Source organism: Pinus tabuliformis, chromosome 9, assembly GCF_031772625.1.
Source record: "Pinus tabuliformis cultivar Carrire ecotype Pingquan chromosome 9, CPIR1, whole genome shotgun sequence".
Taxonomy (NCBI): domain Eukaryota; kingdom Viridiplantae; phylum Streptophyta; class Pinopsida; order Pinales; family Pinaceae; genus Pinus; species Pinus tabuliformis.
The window spans coordinates 399,286,498-399,312,177 of NC_142307.1; the positions used below are offsets into that span (position 1 = coordinate 399,286,498).

Genomic DNA, 25,680 nt, shown 5'->3' on the forward strand with positions numbered 1-25,680 from the left:
ATTTCCATTCCAATGGGTGGTGTTGATGTTGTATTAGGAGTCCAATGTTTACAATCTTTGGGGATAATACCTTTTAATTTTCAAGAACTTTTCTTGAATTTATTTTGGGAAGGAAATGAAGTTGAATTAAGGGGTATCGTAGGAAAACTAGGAAAGATAATTAGCTCTAATGGCATGACAAAGCTTCTGAATAAAGAACAATGAGACGTAATTGCACAAATATGCTCACTAGAGGTTCAAACATCAAAATCATATATTTCCCCAGATCTACAAGTATGCACACTTTTGTGCATTATCTCATATTTTTAAAGCCATTACAGTTGTTGATGCATTTATCGAAATAACTCAAAAGCTACATGGAAGCCCAAATTTATTGTAAGTGACATATATCTCATTTTCACTGAAATTTTGGACGGAATTATATTCTTGTTTTGGTACTCAATTAGCTCATAGTTCATCTTATCATCCTCAATCTAACAAGCAAACTAAGAAAGTGAAATTTTTTTTGGAAGGATACCTTCGTTGCTTTTTATCTGATAAACAAACACAATGGATCAAGTGGTTACCTCTAGTTGAATTGTGGTATAACACTTCCTTCCATATTGTAGCAAAAATGACCCCATTTATGGCACATTATGGATATCATCCATCACATCATCTTTAAGAGAAAATTATAAGGTTCAAGCAGTAGAAGATCACATGGAGCATCAACAACAAGTTCTCCAACTCTTAAAATGATAACCTCACTCTGGCACATAATCGAATGAAACAACAGGAAGATCAACATCACAGTGAAATAATTTTTGATGTAGGCGACAAGGTGTTTTTACGGCTACAAACATACGAATTAAAGCCCCTCAAGCAAGCTAAGAAGGATAATAAATTATCACCCAAGTACTATGGTTCCTATAAGGTGTTGCAAAATATTGGTACTATGGCGTACAAATTGGAGTTTCCTGCATATTCCCGAGTACACCTAGTTTTCCATGTTTCATGCTTAAAGAAGATTATTAGTGACGAGATCCAAGTTCAAACAGTGTTGCCAGAAATTGACAAAGAAGGAAAATCATATTTGAGCCTAAAGCAGTCACAAAAACAAGAACCCGACAACTACAAAATTGATTAATTTCAGAGTACATCAATAAGTGGAAGAACTTACTCACTGAATATTCCACATGGGAGGATGAGAATTTTATACAGAACAATCCATAACTACTCAATCATTGAGGACAACAATTTTTTGAAGGAGAGGGGCATGTTAGGTCCCTATAATACTAGTATTCCCCTTATTATTATTGTTATTGTAGACCCCTATTGTTATTGTTGTGCCCCTGTATCCCCCATGTTATTATTGTTGTGCCCCATAGAAGCCCACTATTGTTATTTTTGTGTCCTTACATTATTATTGTTATGTAGGCTCTAATTATATTGTGACCCTGTAGACTCCTATATATACCAATGAGGTCTTATCATTTGAATCATTCAAGAATTTTTCATTTATGTAATGTAAAGGAGGTTTTCCCCTCAAAGAGACTAATTTTTAAGTCATTGATCTATTTTTTATTCGATTTTGTGAGCTTGTATAAAAGAGACCCTAAGGGTGGAGGGAGAGCCTACAACAACTAAGTGGGAGGACTTCAAAACCCTCGTTAAGTCACAGTTTTACCCTATTGGGTATGTAGAGGACCGATGGATCCAGTGGCACTACTCTAGGAAAAGATCGGGGCAAACCATGCAGGAGTACACCATAGAGTCTAGAAAGATGGCCATAATGCCAGGTATCTCCCCCAAAGAACCTAGATGTACTCCTCAAGTATTTGGGGGGTCTACTTCGCCATCCATGGGAGAAAGTGATGTTGTTCAAGCCCAAATCAATGGACAAGGCTTGTGTATAGGCATCGTACATTGAGAACATAGAACTAAAGAGAGAAAAATCAAGTGGATCGAAGCAAAAGGAGAAACAAAATGCTTCTAAGGAGGGGGGAGAACAAGAAGAAATGAGGAAAAGATAAAAATATGGTAGCCATAACACATCAGTGCAAATATCCCATAAACCACTATAACCATTGAAACATTGATGGCCATCCATAGGAGAAGTGTTGGAATTTGCATTCATAGAAATGCCCGAAGAACAAGAAGAAGAATCCCATGGCCACTTATTAAAGAACCAAGTTGAAAGTATCTCAAACATGGATGAGAAGATCATTGTACATTAGTGCGGAAGGAGGAAAAATTGAGTAGACTTCTGCCACTGAAAGAGAAATAAATGACCAAAATCTTCCACATAAAGATAAAGGTTAAGAAGAGAAAGATCAATGCTCTTTTTTACTTAGGATCACAGGTGAACCTCATTGAAGCAAAGAAAATCAAGAATTTTGGGATGGACGTTTGTGATCATCCTAACCCATATCCACTACGATGGGTAAATAAGGATGCATAGCTAAAGGTAACTAAATAATGCAATATTAGATTTGTCATCAATGCTGATTTTATTGATGAAGTAGAACTAGATGTGGTTCACCTTGATGTATGTGTATTCATGTTTGGGAGTTTCTAGATGTACATGTGAGATGAAAAATTCATGTCGATATCAAACCAATATCAACTCATCAAGGATGGAAAATCGTTCATCATCAACGTGTACAAAGGGCAAGTTGAAATTTTTTTTGGTTAGTGCCAACCAAGCCAGGAAATTGATTAGTTACAGTAAGAAGTATGTTTTATTGTTTTTAAGAGAAAATCAATATGTAGATGAGTTTGTAAGAGGTAAGGCATCCCTGGAGGGGTGTAATAAGAAATAGAAACAACAACTAGAGGAATTGTTGTAGGAATACATAGATGTGTTCTTATATCCTAAAGGGTTATCACCTAAGAGGGAAGTGGAGCATGATATCCAACTATTGTCGAACTCCCCTTTTCCAAAAATTGGGTTGTACAAGTAGTCTATAATAGAACAAAGTGAGGTGAAGAAATAGTTGTAGTGGCTACTGGAATAGGGTGTAATTCGACCGAGTACTTCACTGTGTGGATCATCGGTCATCATTATGCCAAACAAATATGGGACTTGGGGGATGTGTATAGATTATAGGGCGTTGAAAAAAATCATTATCAATAATAAGTACCCCTTGCTTAGGATAGATGATATGTTGGATCAACTGCATTGAGAAAAATACTTCACCAAGTTGGACTTAAAGTCTAGATATGACCAGGTTCAATTCAAATAATAAAATACCTAAAAGACCACATTTAAAACTAGACAAGATTTGTATGAGTGGTTATTCATGTCATTCAGCCTATGTAATGCATTAGCTACGTTTATGAGATTAATGAATGATGTACTATGCCATTTTATATATTCATTTGTTATTATCTATTTGGATGATATATTGATATATAGTGCTACCTAGGAGGAGAACATCTCACATTTGATGCAAGTGTTAGAGATATTGAGGAACCACCATCTACTAGAAAATCTCAAGAATTGTGAGTTTTCATAGAAGTATTTGGTGTATCTAGGGTATGTGATAGGTGGAGGAGAGATGAAGATATATTATACCAAAATGGAGGCCATCATGAAATGGTCAGTGCCTACCAATGTTTATAAGGTTAGGATTCTCATTAAGGTAGCACAATACCTGAGGTAATTCATAGCCTCATTTTTAGCAGTAGAAACATCACTCCACACCATAACAGCAAGTGGAAAGATTTTCCAGTGGGGAAAGGGTCAGTAGAGGTCTTTTGAGGAGCTAAAGGAGAAAGTTAGTCAAGCACCAGTTCTAGAATTATCAAAATTGTAGTGGCCCTTTGAAGTGGAGATAGATATGAGTGGAGATGTTATGGGAGTTGTCTTTATGTAGGGAGGAAGGCTTTTATTCTACAATTCTAAAGTATTTCATGGGGTAGTTCTTAATTGCCCTACCTATGGGAAGGAACTTTTTGCTCTGGTGCAAGCTATGAATAAGTGGAAGCACTATCTGATGAGAAAGGAGATAGTAATCCACGTAAATCACCAGTCGTTATTGTACTTGAAGGCCTAGAGTAAGCTACAACAAACTAGGCATTACAAGTGGAAGGGTTTTCTACACCAGTTCCACTTGGTGATCAAGTACAAGAAGGGAAGCACAAACAAGTTGGTCAAAATTCTTTCAAGGCCACCCACTCCAAGGATCACATCTTTGGGAACTCTTATGTACATAGAGTCATTCACCCATGATGCATATAGAGAGGCATATTCAGAGGATGAGGATTTCAAGAAGGTGTTTCAGTAGTTTCAAACTCAAAGTCATTTGTATGATGGAAACAACATTGTTGACTACCATCTCTAGGATGGGTTACTCTATAGGCTGGATAAGTTATGTGTTCCTAAATGTGAGCGATTGAAACTAATTAGAGAGGCTCACACCTCCAAGGTTACATGGCACTTTGGTGTAGGGAAGACCATGGCCAAATTACAAAGTTATGTGTATTATCCCAAGATGAAGGAGCATGTAGCTAGGTTCATAAGAGGATTCATGCTTTGTTGTACCAACAAGCCTAGCAACAGGAAATAGGGTATGCATCATCCCTTACCTATACCCACTCGTTTTTGGGAAAGCATTTCCATGGATTTTGTATTATGTTTACCAACATCCAGGAAAGGACATGAATATCTATTCATGGTAGTTAATAGGTTCAGCAAGATGTGTGTTCTGATGCCCTGTAAAAATACTATTAATGGTTAAGAAGAAACAAAATTTTTCTTTGCACAAGTCTGGGTGCACTTTGGGATACCAAGGAGAATTGTTCAGATAGGGATGTGATATTTATCAATGCATTCTATACTACATTGTGGGAGAAGATGGACATGAACTTGAAGAGATCTACAACATTCCATCCATAGACAAATGGATAAACAGAAGTAGTGAATAGGACTTTGGTGCAAGTTCTAAGGAGATACAACCAGAAGCATTTGAAGACATGAGATGAAAATCTGGTATACATACAACATTCTTATAACAGAGAAATCCACACTTCTAGAGGAAGTTCCCCATTTGAAACCTGTTTTGGATATTTGCCACCTTCACCTTTCGACATTTCATATGGAAAGTAAGGAGGAGTGAGGGAATATCATACAGGAGATGCCTTAAGGGATGAAAATTTTATAGAGAAGATAAGGTAGATCCATCTATAAGTAAAAAAGGCATTGCATACTTCACATGAGAAATATAAGGCCATAAATGGTTAGCATAGAACAGAGAAATATTTCAAGGTGGGAGAAAGAGTATGGCTATTGTTGAATAAGGAGGGGTTATAAGGGCCTGGTAAGAAAATCAAGGCTCTAAGGTATGGATCCTTTGAGATACTGGAAAAGGTCAATGATAATGGCTATCAAATCATTTTACCACCATGTATGTGCATTTACTTAGTTGTGAATATAGAGAACTTGAAACTCTATGAGCCTTCCATGCTAGATCAGGAAGAGGAATAGGTCCTACCCTTTATGGAGGACTTGGCACTAGATTCTTAGGTAGAGTTCATAGAAGATACAATTTTGCATAATAGGTTTTGAATTACAAGACAGGGGTAGCATGACCTTTGGTGGATTGGGTTGAAAGGACAACATCTAGGAAAATCTAAATAATACACTAGAGAGAAGGTGGAGGAAAAATTTCCTCCCCTTATTTAGTAGAATATTTTGGGGACTAAAAGCCTCCCAAAATGGGGATGCATGATCTGGATTGGATCATTATATTGTTTTTCATCCATCTTGATTCTTTTAGAGTGGAAAAAGTGGAGGAATCAACTCATGGGACCATTTTTACTAGTAGAACCAAGTTTCAAAAAGCAAGGTTTGAAGCTTTCTGAGAGTGTTTTGAGGTATCAAAAGATGTTTTTTTTTTTTGGGGGGGGGGGGGGGGGGGGGGGGGGTGGGGGGAAGGGGGCGGGGCTAAAAATTTCTCGCTTTAATGTTGCACCTTTTCATGTTATTCTACACATATAGACGTTTCTAATGGCACAAGAATCACGTCAGTTGGGAATACACTTCAATATTAGCTGAAGTCTGAGAGAATAATATATACATGCAAACCTTTCATTTAAATCATAGACTATTCATATTCATATTTATTAATTACTAAATTACATTCATGAGTGGAACATACATAGTGAGAAGGACTATGTGATAATATTATATTTGTTAAATGGTTTGATATTCACATGCATAGATGTGATTTAAGTAGTGTGGGAAGGAGTTCGAGATAGTTGTCCAATTGATTGGTATTGTGTATGCAGTGGGTATATGGTTTACATCAAAGGCATATCATCTACTTTCTAGTGGGAGAATTTTTTTGATTAAGAGAAATCTAGTCGTAAGGGCTGTATACAAACCAATATAGATCTATTTTAAATATGGATATAACATGTGCTGAGAAGGATCCAATTCCTTCACGTGCAATTTTTTTTATGAACCGACATGATTTAAATATTTTGTATAGTTTTTTAATTTTAAAAATTTAAAAAATTTTATTTGGGCTAACATGAGCAAAATTTCAACTTTGATGATGAACGAACATAGTTACACATCATATTGGGCTACAGAATGAGCTTCTCGGCTCAATTAGTCTTTATGTGTTCTAGTGAAAATGTTTTTAAGGTTTGGTTGTGAGAATTTTTTTAATAGTGTTTACAAATATTTTGTGGAAATTTCATAAATAGATTGTTTTTGTGTTCAAACCAAAGCCGCCTTGACCTAAATTTCACATAAATTTTATTTGATAAATGATTTGATAAAAATCCCATATGGACATGTGTCTCAAGATTGCGTGAGAGATAACCGGTAGGGATGAGAGATGACTCAAGATTGTGTGAGAGAGAGTCAGTGGGCGTGATAGATATTTCCTATGGAGTGGGTATGTGGTGTTATCACAATTTCAGTCACCAGTTTTAAAAGCATTGACAGTTTCAATATCAACATTGATTTGTAAAAAATAATTGTAGAAGTGTTGACAGTTTTAGTGTCAGTGTCGAGTTGTAAAAAAACAAGGTTAAATCATTTATAGATACAATATCAGCGTTTTTGCAAATTTTGAAAATAAAATTGCGTTCACCTTTAGAATAGCAGCGTATATGTGTAAAAATGGTTAGTTAAACTCTAACAATTAGAGTCTCGACACCAAAGAAAAAATGCAAATCTTGTTTTGTGTCCAAATAACGTCCTGATGGAGCACGCGTCATCAAATGAAAAAAACATCTATCAAGTGAGCGCTAACAAGTCAGATGGTGATGTAATGTGATGGGTTTCCCGATTCTGCCACCGAGAGGTAATGTTTGGTTAAAAAGGTTATGATTGCATGTTAATATTTTTGTAATCATATTTTAGGTTCGTTATATTATTTACCAATTGCTACTCTTTGGAATAATTTGCCACAAATGGTAAATCCCATATGATATATAGTTAACGTTATATGTTTTACGCCGACAGAAAACAAGTTGTTAGTATCTTGAAGGCTCAGGATCGAATCCCTCTCTCGATTTTGGTGTTAACATTTGATAGTAAAAGATATGGGAAGGGGCGGGAAGATACACAAAGGAGAACCCAAAGCACTTGAATTCAACAACATTTTTGAGAAGCAGGGTGGGAACAATTCTTCTCTTGCTATACAGGTTATCATGATGGAGTTTCTAGAGCTTTCGCAAAGGGTTTCAATGGTTAGTAGGTTAACGTTGGGGGAATCTCATTTCTTGTCACCAAGGAGGTAATTGCAGAAGTCACAGACCTACCTGTAGATGAAGAAAGAGCCTTCAAAAATCTTGTTTTGGCTGAAATTGACGTGTCATTTTTCTTGAAGAATGAGTTTAAGCAAAAGAATTGATGCTCAAAAATTCAGAGGTCCTGGTTGAAGGATGAGTGGCATTGTCTCATGCGTATTACCTAATCTTACTTCACATGTGAAGGACGCTCCAATCGGGTGATTCTCTACCATTTCCGGTTCCTAACTCACATAGAAAGTTAGTTAAGGATGAACACTACTTATTTTATGTTAGAGAGTCTAAATCATATGTCTATTAGGGTTGGGGAAAGAACAAATGCATCTACTCCTTTCATATATCATAAAGGTTTGATTAAACTATTGATTTAGAGCCACTTGAGAAAGGTAGGGAGGAATTGGGAACATTTTCTTTTCTGGGGAGGGTCTGAAATTCAAACTATAAAACCAAAAAGGGGTAGAAATAAAGGAAGAAAAAAGAAATCCAAACAACCCCAAAACCTAGAATAGGGGACCTCATCTATGAAAACAAGGAGTTAACCAACAAAAACAAGAACTAGTTCCTCCTTTAGTTCCCGAATTACCGAAGGTCTATACCAGAAAGGGTGAGAGGCTGAGAAAAAAAAAGGATGCCCCTTCACTCAGTGTTATTCAACCTATATGAAAAAAATTCAACAAACAAACAGAGAAGGGAAAGGGAAAATTGATTGAGCTCGAGATAGAGCAGACACCAATTGAAAAAGAACTCACCAAGTTAGCAGAGATGTTCGAAGGTGGGAAAAGACTACACACAAGACCATGGAATAAGACGATATTGAAAATTAAACTAAAGTAGAACCCTGAGTTGGAAAAACAAGTTATAGATGTAGAAAAAACCCTTCAAAAAGACTTAATCTCCACGAGTTCAAAGAAAACCAAGAAGATCAAAGTCTCAATGAAATGGGTCTCTACATAGGCCCAAAGGACTAAGAGACAAAGGAAAACTAATGTTGACATCCTACTGGAAGAAACTAGCACACTCAGCTAGTTGGTATTTGATGACACAATTTTGATTGCCAACTTCCCAGATGGAATTTTGACTGAAGGCCAATAATCTTTTTGTCAGCGATTTTCACTGCTAAACGTTGATGAGCACTGACAATTTTAGTGTTAGCGCAATTTTGAAATTGATTTATATAAAACATTGACAACCATCTCGCCAATGATCTTGATCCTTATCCAGTTTTGAAGGAGTATCAGTGGATTGGTCAATGATGGAAGATCAGGAAATCCCAAAAGGAGGAGCAACATAACATATGCCATTTTTAGCATGGGGACGAGGTACAAATTCTAGGAAACCAGGAAAAATATCAGTCAACAATTTTGACCACAATTTCTAGCCAATATTTTAGTAGGCTGTTTTATCTATAGATACAAATATTTATGAGTTTATGTAATATATTCGTGTATTAGATATGCATGCTTTATGTTTAGCAAAAGGAGAAACCTGCTTTTTAATTTGTAATTTTTCTTATAAAGACAAGCTATCTAGAATGAAGAGGGGTTGGTTTTTTATTAGAAGACTTATTGTATGTTGTATATTTATGAAAGTTTAATGAAGGAAGCTTGATTCTGCAACAGAGATTCTTGTGTTGGGAAATTTGGATATGTGTTCTGTTGTTTATGTTTTCCTTTATTTTTTGTCATATGTATGTTCTTCTATGCTTGATGAGAGTAAACAAACATAACTCATATTTATTGTGCTTCAGTTATATGTTTAGTCATCCATAGATTTCTGATCAATGCTTTGTAGAATTCATCCTTTTGATGCTCTCATAAGTATACAATTGCCCTTCTATTCTGCATTCCATCTCAACAATTTAAAATCTCAAAGTATCTCATCTACCCTGCCTCTATGAATGTTTTAGTTTGCTTTCTTGATTAAGCAAAATATTTGACTTCATGCCCAATGAAACTCTATCAAACTCTACCACATTTTGAAGCCTTGTTACAACAAATCTAATCATTGTTTTAAGTACATAACCAACCATATTAACTAAGTTATAGAAGGGATCCCCCTTCGAAATTGAAAGGGTTAGTTTTCAATTCAAAAGTGGTTAGAGGTTACTTTAGAGTTTTTCCCCACAACCAATGTTTTCTATAAGTGACAACATATGATTTATATCATAAGCCTACGGTCCACATCCTATCTCCTACAATATGTTCAAACCTTGGATCGATATAACATGATCTGTATTTATCAAAGTGTGGTTCAAATACTTGTAACATTACTTGGAGATTACAGGAGGCACTCCAACCATTCCCAATACTACCAACGGCTCCAATCTAAAAAGAAGACTGCGGAAACAATCCTGCAAAGTAAGTTAATGCAATCCACATAGAGAATGTTATTTATAGAATTTTTCCTACTTGTCGAGCTCATTTCATCCAAATTTCGGCACCAATTTTACCAGTGGCTAAACAAATTAATATGTGGGAGTTACTAGCCTGGATGCAAGGTGTAGATTCACCCAATTGGGTCGCCACCACTCCATAGTGAAAAAATGAATATCAGTGGTGAAAGTGATATAAAGGTGAATATATACAATTTTATTTCAGAATTCAATATGTATGGCTTATCGTAAATTTAAAAAAAAATACCAACTCACGGGCTGCAAGTATGTACATAATACTAAAACCCTAAATTTAACACTCTGCAACTAATTGCATCCTAAATAACATCACCAAAATTAATTTAAAGAGGCTATGACATTTACCTCAAAGAGTGCAAGAAAAAACTGCAGTTGTAACGAACTCCCTCCCTCAAAACCTTCGAGTTGGTAAATTTAATAAAAATCATTGTGTAAATTTTGTGTTCTCCTGTAACTGCTTATCACATGTTCCACTTACTTGTGTGCATGGAAAAATGATGAAGTGATTAAAAGATTGTTATATGGGTTATATTTATTTATATTTATACATTTAGTTTTGATATTAAAGTCAACATTAAATTATGTTGTTTTTTTAAAGTTATTATTAGTTATTAGTTAGTTATAATATAGCCAATATTAAAAAAATTACCTACATTCTTTCTTATATTACATCTAATTCCTACCTCATACTAGGCTTTAGAGTGCCTCTCACCGAAATAAAAAATAAAAAATAAAAAAATCCCCAAATTAAAATGATAATAATAATTTTGGTGAATATGAACCATAATAAACCCTAGTATTAATATCAACCCTAATAATACTTTTAGTATTAATAAATAATGAAATCTAATAATATCAATATGTTGACAGTGATGGACCTGCCAATATTCAAGGGGATCTCCCTAGTAAGAAGCATAGAAACTTTTAGGGGTGAATCTTGGCCCAAAGGCGAAATTTAAGGGGTTTTATATTTTGGAGGGGTGAAATTTTTATATTACACCCATTTTCTATAGTTAGCCCAAATTTTATTTTAAAAAAAATATTTATTACATTTTATCCCACAAAAATAAAAGGTGATAAACAATTCAAAGCCCAAGTCGCCTGATTTGGGAGATTGCATTTGCTTGCAATCACCCGATTTCATGGGTTGAAGGTTGGATCTAGTTGGAATTGCCCACGATTTCCTGGTTTGCAAATCAAAAATTGAGGGAAGAGTTGAATTTGGGGGATTCTCCTGTATAAGTTATACAATTTCCATTCATGCAGGTTGAAAAATGGCATACAACCTCCGCAGTGCCTTTGGACTTACGATGGATGTTGTTTGCACTATGGGCTTGCTTACATAGTGGTATTGATCATCCTTCTGATATTATTATGGAATGACTTGGCATAAATGGAAACAACACTACAGGTGGGGCATGCTTCCTTATGTTCCCATTCACTGATTCATGAAGAACCTGACCCTTAAAAGAGTATCCTAAGAGTTACGACTAGCTAAAGCCCTAAGTTTACATGTGTTCTTGTACATTGCAACTACATGATTGAAGATGGAAATACCCGGACCTATAACAACAATAGTGTTGCTCATCCAGGAGAATTGATCATTCGACCACATGGTGGGCTGGATGAAGGAGTTGAATCCAAAGATAAACGGTGTAACAAGGGAGGCATGAAACGAGTCTCAGTGGACATTGACTTCTCGTGAACTATGTGTTAATGCCACACAGTGGTGTGCCTTCCCTTCATAGATGGTGTTATCACAAAATCATGTACTGATGGCTGCTAATCAGTTAGACTCTATGTAACTATTTCAGACCAGACTCTTGGCTAAGGATTAGCCTCCCTAACCTGAGAGGGCTCTCTCAAAACAAACTACTGATTATGATTAACACTAAGAGGGCTAACTCTTGAAATGAAGACTTTAATAAACATGCTGGTTGGACAGACAACATAAGATTTCTTCCATTGGGCTCATGGAGTCAAATACCATTTCAGTAAACAATAAACTACTCATTCATGGAAGTCAGGGCATGTAAAGTCTAAACACTCAAAACATTTCTCAAAGAACCTCAACTCATAAATATACACAGAAAATCTGAGCAACTAGGTGAATTCAGAGTGATTGCATATCTATAGAGCTGTAAAACATAAAGGATAAGACAAAGCCATATACATCTTGAGCATCTGAACAAAGTATGAATCCTGAGAAGAAAAAAGTAGTCCTTTATATTACTGTAACAAGTCTTTACATAAGCCAATATAAACTTTCTTTTCCAAAAAAACATCCAACCCCTATTACATCCCAGTTTGATACATATATAGGACTACATGCTTAACCACCTCGAGCTTCCTCCTCCAGCATGAGGGGAGCATCGAAGGTTGCTATTCACTATCCTTATCTACTGCATAACTAATTCATTAATTACAAAAGTGTTGAACTGTAATTACAAAAGATCCTAATTAATTCAAAACTCAAATCTGTCCTCCTCGTAGCATGATGCTTTTCTGAGTCTTGACACATGTCCTCTGTCTGCTTTGGTTGAAGTATCTTGGAGGAGAATACACTGAACGAGCTGGCTTTGGATTCTTGTTGCGCAAATGGCTCATTAATTAACCAAGGGAAGTGCTCTGCTTTTACGGTCCCTGTCTCCCAACATTCTTCATCTCTTAAAGAACATGTCCCCTGCTCTTTAATTCTTCATAACCAACGCATATCACCATACACTCCAATGAGCTGGAGGCTTTGTGAGCTGAACAAGTGTACAAACAAAAATCTCCGATAACCTTAACAGGAACCCTAACAATTCGGTCATAAAGTACCTTTAACGAGACTTGAGCTAAAAACAAAATATTTCACCTTTTCAAAATGCACATCTGTCATTCTCTAAATAGCTAGGAGAATATTTTATGGTTTCCCTTATGTCCTTGAGGCTTTTCCTTCAAAATTTGCTGACCTCATCATTAAACTCCTTGTTTTTCTTATAAAACAGCACCTACAGCAGTTTCGTAGCGCGCTACGAAACTACTGTTTTTACCAAAACATAATGCATTTGCACTAAAACTTCCTTTGCTTGAACTTTTGACTTTTCAAACTTCCTCTACAGGTGCCAAATACTTAGATGACTTCAAAATAGTGGAAATCAAACAAAATTGACCAAAACTGAAAATATCACCTTATCCTCAAATCAATGAGCTAGCTGACATAGCTGCATCTTCAAATTTGAAATTTCCTTCTTTAAAGCTTTGTTCTTAGCTCTCAGAGTCAGGTTCATTTGTTTGAGGAGTTTAGCTTGCTTAAGGGCTGGGACTGTCCAGGTATACACATCAGCCACAGAATCTGTCTGACCCATTAGATTTCTGCTGCCCTTTAACACAGCTCTTTTATAATTGGCATACCTAACTGCACGCTCCTTAATCACATTTTTGGCTTTGACAATTTCTTCTTTGGTTGCTCCCACCTAATCCTTTGTGGCTGTTTTCATTTGACTCTTTATGGCAATCACATTTCCTCCTTGGGTGATGATGACCTTCTTATTCTTGTCCTTATGTTTAACTGCTTCCACTGTTTTTGTCAATACTTCAATTACCTCTGTTCTGGGTGACTTTACAACTTTCTTTGCTTTATGTACTTTCTCCTTAACAGCTTCTTCTTCTTTATTTACTTTCTCAGCTTCTTTAATTTGTTTCCTTGTAACTGGCCTTCTTGGCTTGAACATAAACACCTCACTAGGCTCATCAAACCTTAATCTTTTCGAAGCTTTTGACTTCTTAGTGCTCTCAGGAGAAGATTGGGTCAAGTCAATATGCATGGGTTCAAGATGCACTGGCTCTCCCTGCTCAAATTCAATAGCCTCAAGTAGGTCACTTAGACTGGCCTTTGAAATTGGACTTTCTTCCACAGCCACTGATTTACCTTTCTCCTTGCTTAGTTGACCCCTAGTTTTAACTCTTGATGTTTTTTTAGATTCAGCTGATCCATGAACATCCTTCTTTTGCTTGACCTTTTCCTTTGATGATGACTGAGGTGGCTGAGGTGGTTCTTTAATAACTAAGGGTTTGACTGGTTTGTTCAACTGAGATTTAACCTTCTTTTTCTCCCTAGCCTCCTTCCTAAGCTCAGCAATAGTAGGTTCCTCCATTAATTCTTCTCTTTCTCTAAGTGGCTGTGGAGTGAGGCCTGTCTTACTCTGGAAACTGGCCATATAGATAAAAGAATCCCAATCCCTACCAATCTTCTGCAAGCCATCCATCACTAACAGTTTAACTAGGCCATGATGAAACAGTGATGACTCACAATCATCCTTCCTCAATTGAATTTTATCACACATCTTACTGAGGCTTCGAAACAAGTAAAATGGGAGATCTATAGATGCTTTCCCCATGAAATGCAGCAATAACTTGAAATGATATGAATAAACTTTGTTATATCTGCCCTCACAAGTTAAATATTTTTGAATACAAGTAAGAAGCATAGCATAATTCTCCTTAACAAAACTTCTAGGTACAGCCTTGGTTAAATCTTCATTCACATAGGCTTCCTTCAAGAATATTTTACAGGGGCTCATATCAAATTTGAAATTTTTGAACCACTCCTGCCCTCCTCTAGGTATCTCAGTTACCCTAGCAATAGCCTCTGGAGATACTGGGAATTCTAACATAGATACCTTGGAACTCAAGCCTGTAAAATTCAAGGCAAATTCTTTTGTTACCTGAGTGTGTCCTCCCTTCAGCTTTTCACAAAAACTCCAGCAACCAGCGTCTTTGAAGGCCTTTTTAACACCTTCCTCCCTCAATGTCAAGTCTAATCCTTCGGGTTCTGCCCTTTGACACCTTCCTGATCGATGCTCCTTCTTCTCCATTACGCCTTGAAAACCTTTGCACACAGTAACACCGGCAGCTTCAACTCAAAAAACAACTTCAAACTTTAGAACACAGGCTCGCTTGCAATGCAGCTCTCTTGAAGAAGAAACTCGGGCTCATTTCAATTCAAATAGCTTAACATATAAGCTGGCCGCTTCAAGTAATAATAACAGAACATCATGACACAACCACGCATGACACAAACATTTGAATGAACTTAAATGCATGACTCTGAACCTATTGGTGGAATGATGCCTCGTAAGTGCTTGGAAGGTACACTAACTGACAACAATCCGACCGGACACAATGATTCATCCTCAGACATGACATTTCAAGAATGTGCGCTGCAAAATCCCCGAATCCGCGATTTCGTAGCGTAGACAGTTATAATTTAGCGACATGTGCTGCGAAATGGCTGGCGCTACGAAAAGGCTAAAACCTTACTATGCTTCAAAATCAGCCAATCACACGGTGCTGCGAAACTGCGAAAAGGTGCTGCAAAACTACGAAAAAGGACAAATGACATATACGAGACAAGACATGACTTAATCAATCATGATGGAGGATGACTAACGGTTTTGAAAATGATTCCCAACAATATCATTGAAGAACATGACCCCTAAGTGATAAACATAGGAGAACAACCATTTAACATTCATTTCTATTCATGAAATTTTGGACTTAACTTATATACATGCAACTGCAGTTCTCAGTGATAACAGATGGGGTGCTGGAGTTTGGTGTTATAGAGCTAGTAACTATTGAGACTATACAAAACTCCAAGTTTGAGCCACTAGTTTTATGGCCTTCCTCGGCATTCTGGAAGCTACTGCAATGGAGAGGGCATTCTAATGGAAGATCTACTTGGATATTGGTGTGATTGTGTGGGATTTTGATGGTGGTGGAGTATCACTTTTGCTCGAAGCTAGGTAGATCCAGTTTGCACTATTTTAGTAATGCTACATGGATATTTGGTTGGGTTTGAGGAGTACTATGCATATGTCTGGTAGTTTTTTGTTTTGTCTACACTGCTCACAATGTGGTCCTTAGATCCCATTTTTTATTTCTCCCTTGCCATAGTTTTGGGGTACTGTGGCATATCGGGTTATGGGGTAACTTTCTCCACCTATAGTGACTTCTAATATGCATGACACATTTATGGCTTTCATTATTTCCCACGTACTATCTGAGATTTCCCAAATTCCGATTATATTCCTTATTGTAATCTACATCATTTTTTGCATCTTTAGAACACACATTCGACCTGGTCACATTCAACCTGGACTAACCTCATCTCCTTGGCATGCCCTCACTTATCTCAGAAATGAAATTGGTCCTTGCAATGAAATTGTTCATGGAAAATTGTTGTTTCTGAATATTAGGGTTTGAAATCAAACTTAATTTGAATGTTGTTTGTATTGTTAACTTTTTTGATGTGGCTTTCTCTGGGGTAATGATCTGATATATTTTACTAGTTTTTTCTATTACAACAAAATGTATTTGAGTTCCTACAACAAAATGTTGCATTTGCTTTTGTGTTTTACTCCTTTTTGGGGGAACATGATCCTGTATTCAGAAGTGTAGCTGCATTTTCTTTTGTGTTTTACAACTTTTTGGGGGAACTTGATCTTGTATTTAGAAGCATAGCTGCATTTTCTTTTGTGTTTTACACCTTTGTTTTGGGAGAATTTAATCTTGTATTCAGAAGCCTAACTCCATTTGCTTTTGTGTTGTACACTTTCTTTTGGGGAACTTGATCTTGTATTCAGAAGCCTAATTTGAAGGTCATTTTGACTGTTATTTTTTCAATAGTCTAATAGTTTACATGATCTAATTATGTAAAACCCAAAGTAATAGAATGCTAGGTATTGGAATCTATCATTTTATGTTTTTTTAGTTGCAACATTATTTGGTCAAGAATGAGTTTCATTAATATCTGAAAAACTACATGTTCATGTATGATAATAAACACCAAAATGATATTAGGATCTCTTTTTTTTTGGTTTTGAACTTTTGATATGTTTTTTTGAAGGACATACTGAATATTACATGCTTAATAATGCAATAAAATATCATGTAGGAGACTACTGTATTAGGATATATTTTGTCTTCAATTTGGATGTTTTCTTTATTGTCAAGACTAGGTTTCATTAATTTATTGAAAGTGCATGCTTAAGTGTATGAAATCCTTATTATCAGTGTCTTTTATTCATAAAATGTCAACTTCAATGTGCAGGACGTTTACAATGCATTCTGGTAGTGCAAGAAGTGCATTTTTTGGGGAATTTTTTGGTTATCCTGATCACAATTCTTTTCTATGGGTTACAATGGATGATTTTATATGTATTTTTGCAGAGGCCTTCATTTTATGTCTTTGTTCCATTTCAAGCTTTGGTGTATGACACCGAGGATGGGCTCCTATGGGAGAGATGTCCGATTTGAGACTCTATTTTTTTCTAGTTGAAGGTAGTGAAGGTTCACCTTTGAGCACTAGTGTGGGTGATAGCATTGAAGAGCCAAAAATTAATATTGTTTTCTTTCCACTATTGGAAGGATCTTTCAGGGAAGTTTTGCAAGGAAATGAAAAAAATGAGCTTGAAATATGTTTGGAAAGTGATAAGAATTGCAGGGATTATGAATGGTATAAAATAAAATTCTTAATATGACTCAATTTTCAATTCCCTGGAGTAAAATAGACATTTTGATTTTCTCTTGAATTTACTTCATATTTGGCATTCCAAGAGATCCTTCTGTTGAGAAAACTCAAGGATTTTATTTAGTTTTTGTTGGTGCTGGAACGAATCCATATGAAGTGATTACTAGTGCAGTAAAGTGAGAACGTTTCCATGTTTCAAATTTCTTATTTAATTTCATCTCTTTTGGAACTTTTTAGATTTCAGTATCAATGTTATATGATTAACATCAATTATTGATAGCGCAGGGTTGTTGAGAGGCATTATAAAACTTTCTTATTTAATTTCCTCTCTTTTGGAACTTCTCATATTTTAGAATCAATGTTATATGATTAAAATCAATTATTGATAACATAGGGTTGTTGAGAGACACTCTTAAACCTTTGCTCATCGTGAAAGAAAGATGGTAATTTCTCATGGAACTGAAGCTTGGTTCTTTCCAATGGTTTCTGAAATTGTTCAATGTGCTAAAACGTTTAGCTTGCCTTGACTTTTAATTGAGAATAACACATATCCATTTCTATTTTAACTAAGTCATTATAAGTTCTCCCTGGCTCTTTGTAGTCTTATGATTTGAATATTTCTCTTGCAATTACCTGATATACTCAATTGGTTTGGGTGGTGTACATGGGACGCATTTTACACAGATGTCACAACTAAGGGTGTAGAAAAAGGTTTAGAAAGTTATATTATTTTTCGTGCCCTGCTTTTATGTTCTATAATCGTATATAAACTCTTGTCGAGATGTATTTACACTGTGACCTTATCCTAAGGGTCTCATTCCAAATGTTTGTGATTTTTTTGTATTTCTTTAATAGTCTAGAGAAAGGGGGCACCCCTCCAAAGTTTCTACTTCTTGATGATGGTTGTAAATATGTTGAAATGGACTCTAATGTAAAGCCTCCTCCAGTTGGAAATACAAAAAAGTAGGTTTGACCTTCTTTTTTCTTCAAATATGACATTTGAAGACAATAATTCATCTCTCTTTGAAATCTGGAGATAATTTCCTTTGGATTCTGAATCTTCTCGCAATATGAAGATAATTTCCCTTTTATTCTCAAATTTCTTATAATATGAAGATAATTTCATTTTGATGCTCAATTTTCTAGTGGAACTCTAAACATTCTATGGGCTCATAATTCAATTTTGTAAATATGCTTACACATATAAAAGTGAATTATAAGTTTCTAAAAGATGGAAAGATTGGTCAAAGACAAGAGGATCTTGCTTTGGGCCTCAGACAAATTGTTACAGAAGCAAAGAATACCCACGATTTAAAGTAAGCTACCTTAGATGTCCATTAGGAATTACTCAATTCTACTCCTTATTTATCTATATGCTCCAAACCCTTCATTCTAGTACTTGCCTCATGAATTCATAAGCTACTTTCTTTGTTTAGTGACTAGTAGATATATTTAAACTATCATTTGTATATGTAGACTACTTTCCTCCATAGTTGATTTGACATGCTAGTTTGTTCTCAGTTTATATTAATTTTTTATTATTCCAGGTACATTTATTTTTGGCATGCTATCACTAGTTACTGGGGAGGAGTGAAGCCTGATGTTTTTGGAATGGAGCATTATAATTCAAAATTTTCGTTCCCTATTTAGCCTCATGGGATTCTTCTTCACCAACTAGATGAGGCATTAGAATGCATAAAATTAAATGGATTGGGCTTAGTCCATCCCAAACTTGTGTTTCAATTTTATGACGATGTCCACTCGTATCTAGCAATTGCTGGCATTAATGGTGTCAAAGTGGATGTCCAGAATATTATCGATACATTAGGTGCAGGGCATGGTGGTCATGTTAAATTGGACAACTAGTATCATCAAGAAATGGAGGCTTATATTGCTAAAAATTTCCCTGATAATGGGATAATTGCTTGCATGATTCATAATCTTGATGGTCTTTATAGGTCAATTCCATAGAATTGTGTATGCTTTCTTTTCTCTCCCTTGATTGTAACAGTAACAAATTTGTATTGAATTTTTCATGCAGTTCCAAACAAACTATTGTTATAAGAGCCTCTGATGATTTCTGGCCAAGGGATCCTAAATCACATACCATTCATATTGCTTTTGTAGCCTACAACAACATTTTTGTGGGAGAGTTTATGAAGCCTGATTGGGATATGTTCCATGCAATGCCCCTTATAATATATCTATTATCTGTACTTCCAAGTTTATTTTCCAATATTCAAGTCTACGAGTTGTAGCTGATTATTATATATTTAGAATGATAGGCCTTTCTTTTAAATCAGTTAACCTCACAATTTTTCTACCATTTTTACTAACTTGTGACACCTGTCTAATAACTCTATCTTTATTCTCATGATATTTGTCGTTACGCCTATGATTTCCACCAAATCCATTTTTGGAACTTCACACTCTACGAGCGAGTTCCATGGTCGCGAATTCATTGGGTATAGCCACAAAGAAGTTATTATTTGCTACACTTGTTGTCTTCGATGGACTCTGCAATCAAACCTCTGTACATAATGCAAACCAGGGCATTCTTGGGAAAGAGAATGTTGAGAGTATAAGAAATTGTGATAATGACATGTAGAATGGGGTATCCATCCATGGACAAAATTACACAAATGAGGACCTTATGAACCCCTCCATTGACAAAAATCAACTCACACAATCTACAGGTCAACAGAGATGAGAAATGAAGGGTTTCAGGAATAGGAAGATGGTGATAAACAACCAAGATTGGAGGAAGAATCTTCTTCATCCTCCTTTGAGCTACGAGTCTATATTGACAAAGAAGGATAGTAGGGAGAAGACAAATTTTGATAGATCCAGTGTACCAAAGCTAGTGCAGAAAATTGAAGAGAAGTTTAATAAATGATTTATTAAAGGTTTACTGCATGATATGCTATGAAATACTTGGATGATCAAAGACAATTTGGTCTTGTGGTAGTTGTTATGCCATTTTTCACGTGCATTTTGTAAGGAAATGGGAAATATCTCCATCCTCTGTAGATTTGTTTGTTGGGCAGAGTCAGGGTTCCAACTAGAGATTCCCTGGTTATCAGTCTGTGCCGCTTTCACTCTCGGATCATCTTCGTCACTATTGTTTTTTTGGGAAGGTGCAAGAGCCAAGAGTAGAATATTATCTCACTCCACATTCATGTGGAGGACCATGTGGGAAGCCACTTGAAAAGGAAAAGAAAACTCCCAGTTTCTCACATAAATGTACTATGCAATGTCATCCAGGAATTTTCCCACCTTGCTCAGTAATGGCTCCCCCCAATGTTGCCTGTGTGGTAAAACAACAATTACAAGATGTTATGATCGTAAATCAATTGAATCATGTGGACAGTGCTACGAAAATCCTCTCAAATGTGGACACCATTATTGTGACAATGCCTTCCATGAAGGCCCATGTGATCCTTGCAAGGTTTTAATAAAAGCTTCATGCTTTTGTAGGGAAAAGGAGGAGATGATACTTTGTGGCGATATGGAGATCCAAGGGGAAATAGACTAGAAAATTGGTGTATTTGCATGTAAGAACCCATGCATGAAAATGCTTTCCTCTCAGAATCATAAGTGCAACAAGATATGTCATCCTGGAGAATGTGGAGAGTGTGAACTATCACCTAGGAAGGTCAAATCTTGCCCCTATGGTAAAACTCAACTACAAAATCAGAGGAAGAGTTGTATGGATAGCATACCAACCTACTCAGAGGTATGTGAGAAGCTTCTTCCATGTGGAAAACATTTGTGTATAAATTTCCTCCTTGTTTGGTTTCTGTTAATAAAAAATGTTGATGTGGATCATCATCTATGACAGTCCCTTGCTAGAAGACCATGGTATCCGTGGAGGAGAACGATGAATTCACATGTGAAAAGCATTGTGGAAAAAAGAAAAATTGTGGTAGACATAGATGCGGTGAAATAGGTTGCCCTCTTACAAATTGAGGGGTTTCAATTACTCATTTAGGTGATTGGGATCCACATTTATTTCAAATGCCCTGAGGGAAAAAATTGTAATGTGGGTAGCATTTTTGCCAAGGACTTTTCCATAGTGGCCACTATCCACCCTACCTTGAAACTATTTTCACTGATATTTCTTGTGCATGTGGGAAGACCTCAATTTCTCCTCCAGTCCCTTGTGGAACACCCATTCCTTCATGCTCATATCCCTGCTCCATTCCTTAGACATGTGGTCATCCTGCGACTCATGATTTCCATATCAGGGATTTCCCTCCTTGTACTGTTCCTGTTGCAAAAGAATGTGTAGGGGGTCATGTAGCTCTGAAAAATGTGCCATGTGGTTCTCAGGACATTAGATGCAACAAGCTCTGTGGGAAACCATGGCAATGTGGAATGCATGTGTGTACTAGGACATGCCATCTACCTCCATATGACTCAGTTTCCAAGGAAAATTCATCATCAATAGGTAGAATCTCATGTGGGTAACCTTTTGGAGCTCCTCGAAGAGATTGCAAGCATATTTGTACTGCTTCATGTCACCCACCTCTTCCGTGCCCTGATACTAGATGTGAATTTCTAGTGACTATTACTTGTTCATGTGGTCGATTGACTGCAAAGGTCCCGTGTGATGCTGGAGGCAACAATACTAGAGTTGATCGTGTCTTTAAAGCCTCTATTCTTCACAAATTGCCTGCTCCTCTTCAACCAGTGCAATCAAATTCAAATACAGTACCTCTGGGCCAGAGAAAGCTTTCATGTGATGAAGAATGTCTAAAGTTGGAGAAGAAGAAGATTTTGGCAGATGCTTTTGGCCTTTGCAAAACAGTTGATCTGCCAGGGGTGAATGAACAAATTTCAGAACTTATGGCTGAGTTGATCAGGAGAGAACCACAATGAGTTTCAGCTGTTGAGGAAAGGTTTAGATACTTGGTTTTGGGGAAAACAAAATCTCGCTCAAGAAGCATTCGTGTGCATGTTTTTGGTTCTATACCAAAGGAAAAAAGGGATATGTTGAGACATCTTGCAGAAAGATGGAAACTCTCCATATATTCATCTAGATGGGAACCAAAACGTTTTCTGGTCATAAAAGCTACACATAAATCAGTATCCCCATACGTAGCATAATTCCCAAAGGGTCACTTCCTACGATAGGGATGGTGCAAGCTCCACATTTGATTTCAATTGTAGATATGGATCCTAGGCTCATCCTTGCGTTGTTTGATTTACTAAGAGAACAGAAGTGAGTTCCATGATTTTGAGATTTGGAGGTGAGTGTGAACTTGTATGGCTGAATGACAAGAATGCATTATCCATATTTACAGATCATGTGAGGGCTGTAACTACTCTTAGACGTTTGGATCATGATTTTGTATATCAAGGTGCTTTCGTAGTCCCTCATAATGGTGGAATAACCAACCGCAATGCTTGGGCAAAAAAAGACAGGACATCAGAATAGGCTAATGCATGGAAAAAAATTAAAAATGAGTAATAATGTGTGTGGATGGAGGATTCATGGGGGAGGATTGGTCAAGTGTTGAAGTATCGAGGCCAATTTGGCAATTCCAGAGAAATCCTATTTTAACAAGAAGAAATCCATATGGAGCTCTTGAGAAATATAATGCAGGAGAGACTTCGTCAACTAATGTAGCCCAAACACCTTCCAAGCCTCTAACATCTGTGGGTTCCTGTTGATGCCTTGAAAATTGCTGCATCAACATCGGGGAAAACCACCCAGTTCGAACCCTAAATGCAGCTCCTTTTCCATTTGGTGTGGTGGCTCCAACTGGATATAATGGGACGAGTTTCCCAATGATTGGTAAATAGGATGAATAAGTGGTTGATTTTCTATTATCTAATGATAATGGATGGATGTTTAATTTTAAAGTGCAAAATAATAAACAACTAATCTATCCCGAGAAATTTCCAATTTAGTGTAACTTTTGATGATCTTTATTTATAAATAGGCATATAGATGACTATATTGACAGACAAGGACATTCATTCATATGATAATTACTTTGTTCAAATAGTTGAACAAAGTAATCATTAAAACAATATTACACTATTCTTCATATATCATTGACATAAATATGATTGAAAGTATAACATTTTCTTAAACATTCAATAGTGATAAGTATAAGGACTACTGTTAAAACACATACATATATCCAATGATAGCAAGTTTGAATAAACGCTGATTCATATAAAAGAATGGAGCAAAGACATAGATAATAGTACCATATGTAATTCGGATCCCTCCCGATATCAATCACATTCAAATTCCATCTTCTAACTTAGAAATACTCTCACAAAAAGCAATAGTGCATATCTCATCAAAGCATTCTTCATTAAAAATAAAAAAATATAGGTCGAGTCTTCATAAAAAAAAATATATCGGAAGCACAGTAGTGTGACTCCCTATCCAAGTTTTATACAAAAATTGAGGACCCTTTCTAAAGACATGAAAGGGTCTATAAATACTATCTAAGCTAACTGATTATGAAATAAAAATGCTATTTATGTGGTATAACCAAATCATAAAGATCTCCTTAAAATAGGCTCTCTTGCAGTCAGTAGATTGGTTCACTATTTTGGTTGATCATCCTTTGGCTTTTGCTGGCAGATAGCAAGCATTGGTTACAATTCTAGAGGGTGACTCAGACGAGAATGCAGTTGAGCTGATTACGTAGCATCATGAATTTCGGGAATCATGTAACTGATTGCGTCGGTTCAACATTTCAGTGCTGCCCTTTGACTGTATGGTTTAACTAGGAAGAATCAAAAGGTGTCCCAAGTTAAACTTTGGATGCCTATGATTAGTCGCTCCTTCTTGTCCAATTCTTGTCTGCATGCCTGTTCTAATGTTTTGGTTGATGGTAGTTTACCTAGAGTGCACAGTGAAATCATATTAGACAGATAAATAGTATCATTAATTAACTCAATCAAATTACCATTAGCTAATCTACATCTTGAAGTTTCCCTTTCTGCTTTCATTAATTGTGACTGCCATTCTAGGAAAAGAATATCTTTGTGTGATTCTAGAATTTTAGGTAGATTTGCAGCTTTCCCTTCACTGGTTTCTTGCCAAGCCAAAAGGTTTGTTAAAGTCTCATTGGCCTATTCCAAATTTTGTCTGGTGTCAACTGATTTTTCAATCATTGATGAAGCAATCTCACAGAGGGGCTCAGCAAGGGAAATATTATGACATAGTAAATTTAGTTGTTTAATCAATGCCTTATTGATCTGGAGAACCTCGGACTTGAATTTTTTTGGTTGAGGAAAACTCTTGAACTTCTCTACTTGTTGTGATAGTTGAGCGATTTGCTCATCTTTTGTTTTACTCATTTGTTCATTCATTGTCTTCAGCTTGGCCAATGTTGTGGATAATTCCTTTTGTTTCTGTACTGCACTTTGGTCCATCCTCTATTTCTCCTTGAGCAATTGCTCATTTAGTTGGTTTTTTACTTGCTGCTACGCTGCTCACTGTTGTTCTAATTGATCTATTCTTTGTTTTTTTTAGGATACCTGTGCCTCTAAGGAAACAATTGTCTGATCTTTTTCCTTGGGTAAATTTCTCACTTCTGATGCTTTATCCATAGTGGCTACCGAATAAGCCCCGGCATATTGAGAGAGTTTTGAGAGGTCTTCGGAGGGATTGAATTCTTCTTTCCATGCCACATTAGCCATCTCTGTTTGTACAGGTAAAAGGGAAGATTGATCAATCCTTCTCTTTTTCCTTTTTCTTTGTTAGGAAACCAACTCAAGAAAAGATAGATCAACGCCTTAGAATTCAGCCTCTTCGAGGGGGAAACCTACTTTACATTACATAAATGAACAATTATTTGATGATTCAAATGAAAAAACCTCCTTTCTATATATAGGAGTCTAAGGAGTCACAATATAATCCAGCCGACCTAACAATAATAATATAAAGCCACAAAAATAACAATAGAGGGATTCTATGGGGCACAGTAATAACAATATGGGGGCAATAGGGGCACAACAATATTAATAAGGGGTATAG

General features: G+C 36.2%; 2 pseudogenes; both read left to right on the plus strand.

Annotated features, from left to right (window-relative positions):
- The window catches only part of LOC149148826 (putative galactinol--sucrose galactosyltransferase 1), a 69,425-nt pseudogene extending 49,495 nt beyond the window's left edge, over positions 1 to 19,930 (plus strand).
- Positions 19,931 to 20,409: 479 nt separating this feature from the next.
- LOC149148827 (NF-X1-type zinc finger protein NFXL1 pseudogene) lies at positions 20,410 to 23,348 on the plus strand (annotated as a pseudogene).
- Positions 23,349 to 25,680: the final 2,332 nt, after the last annotated feature.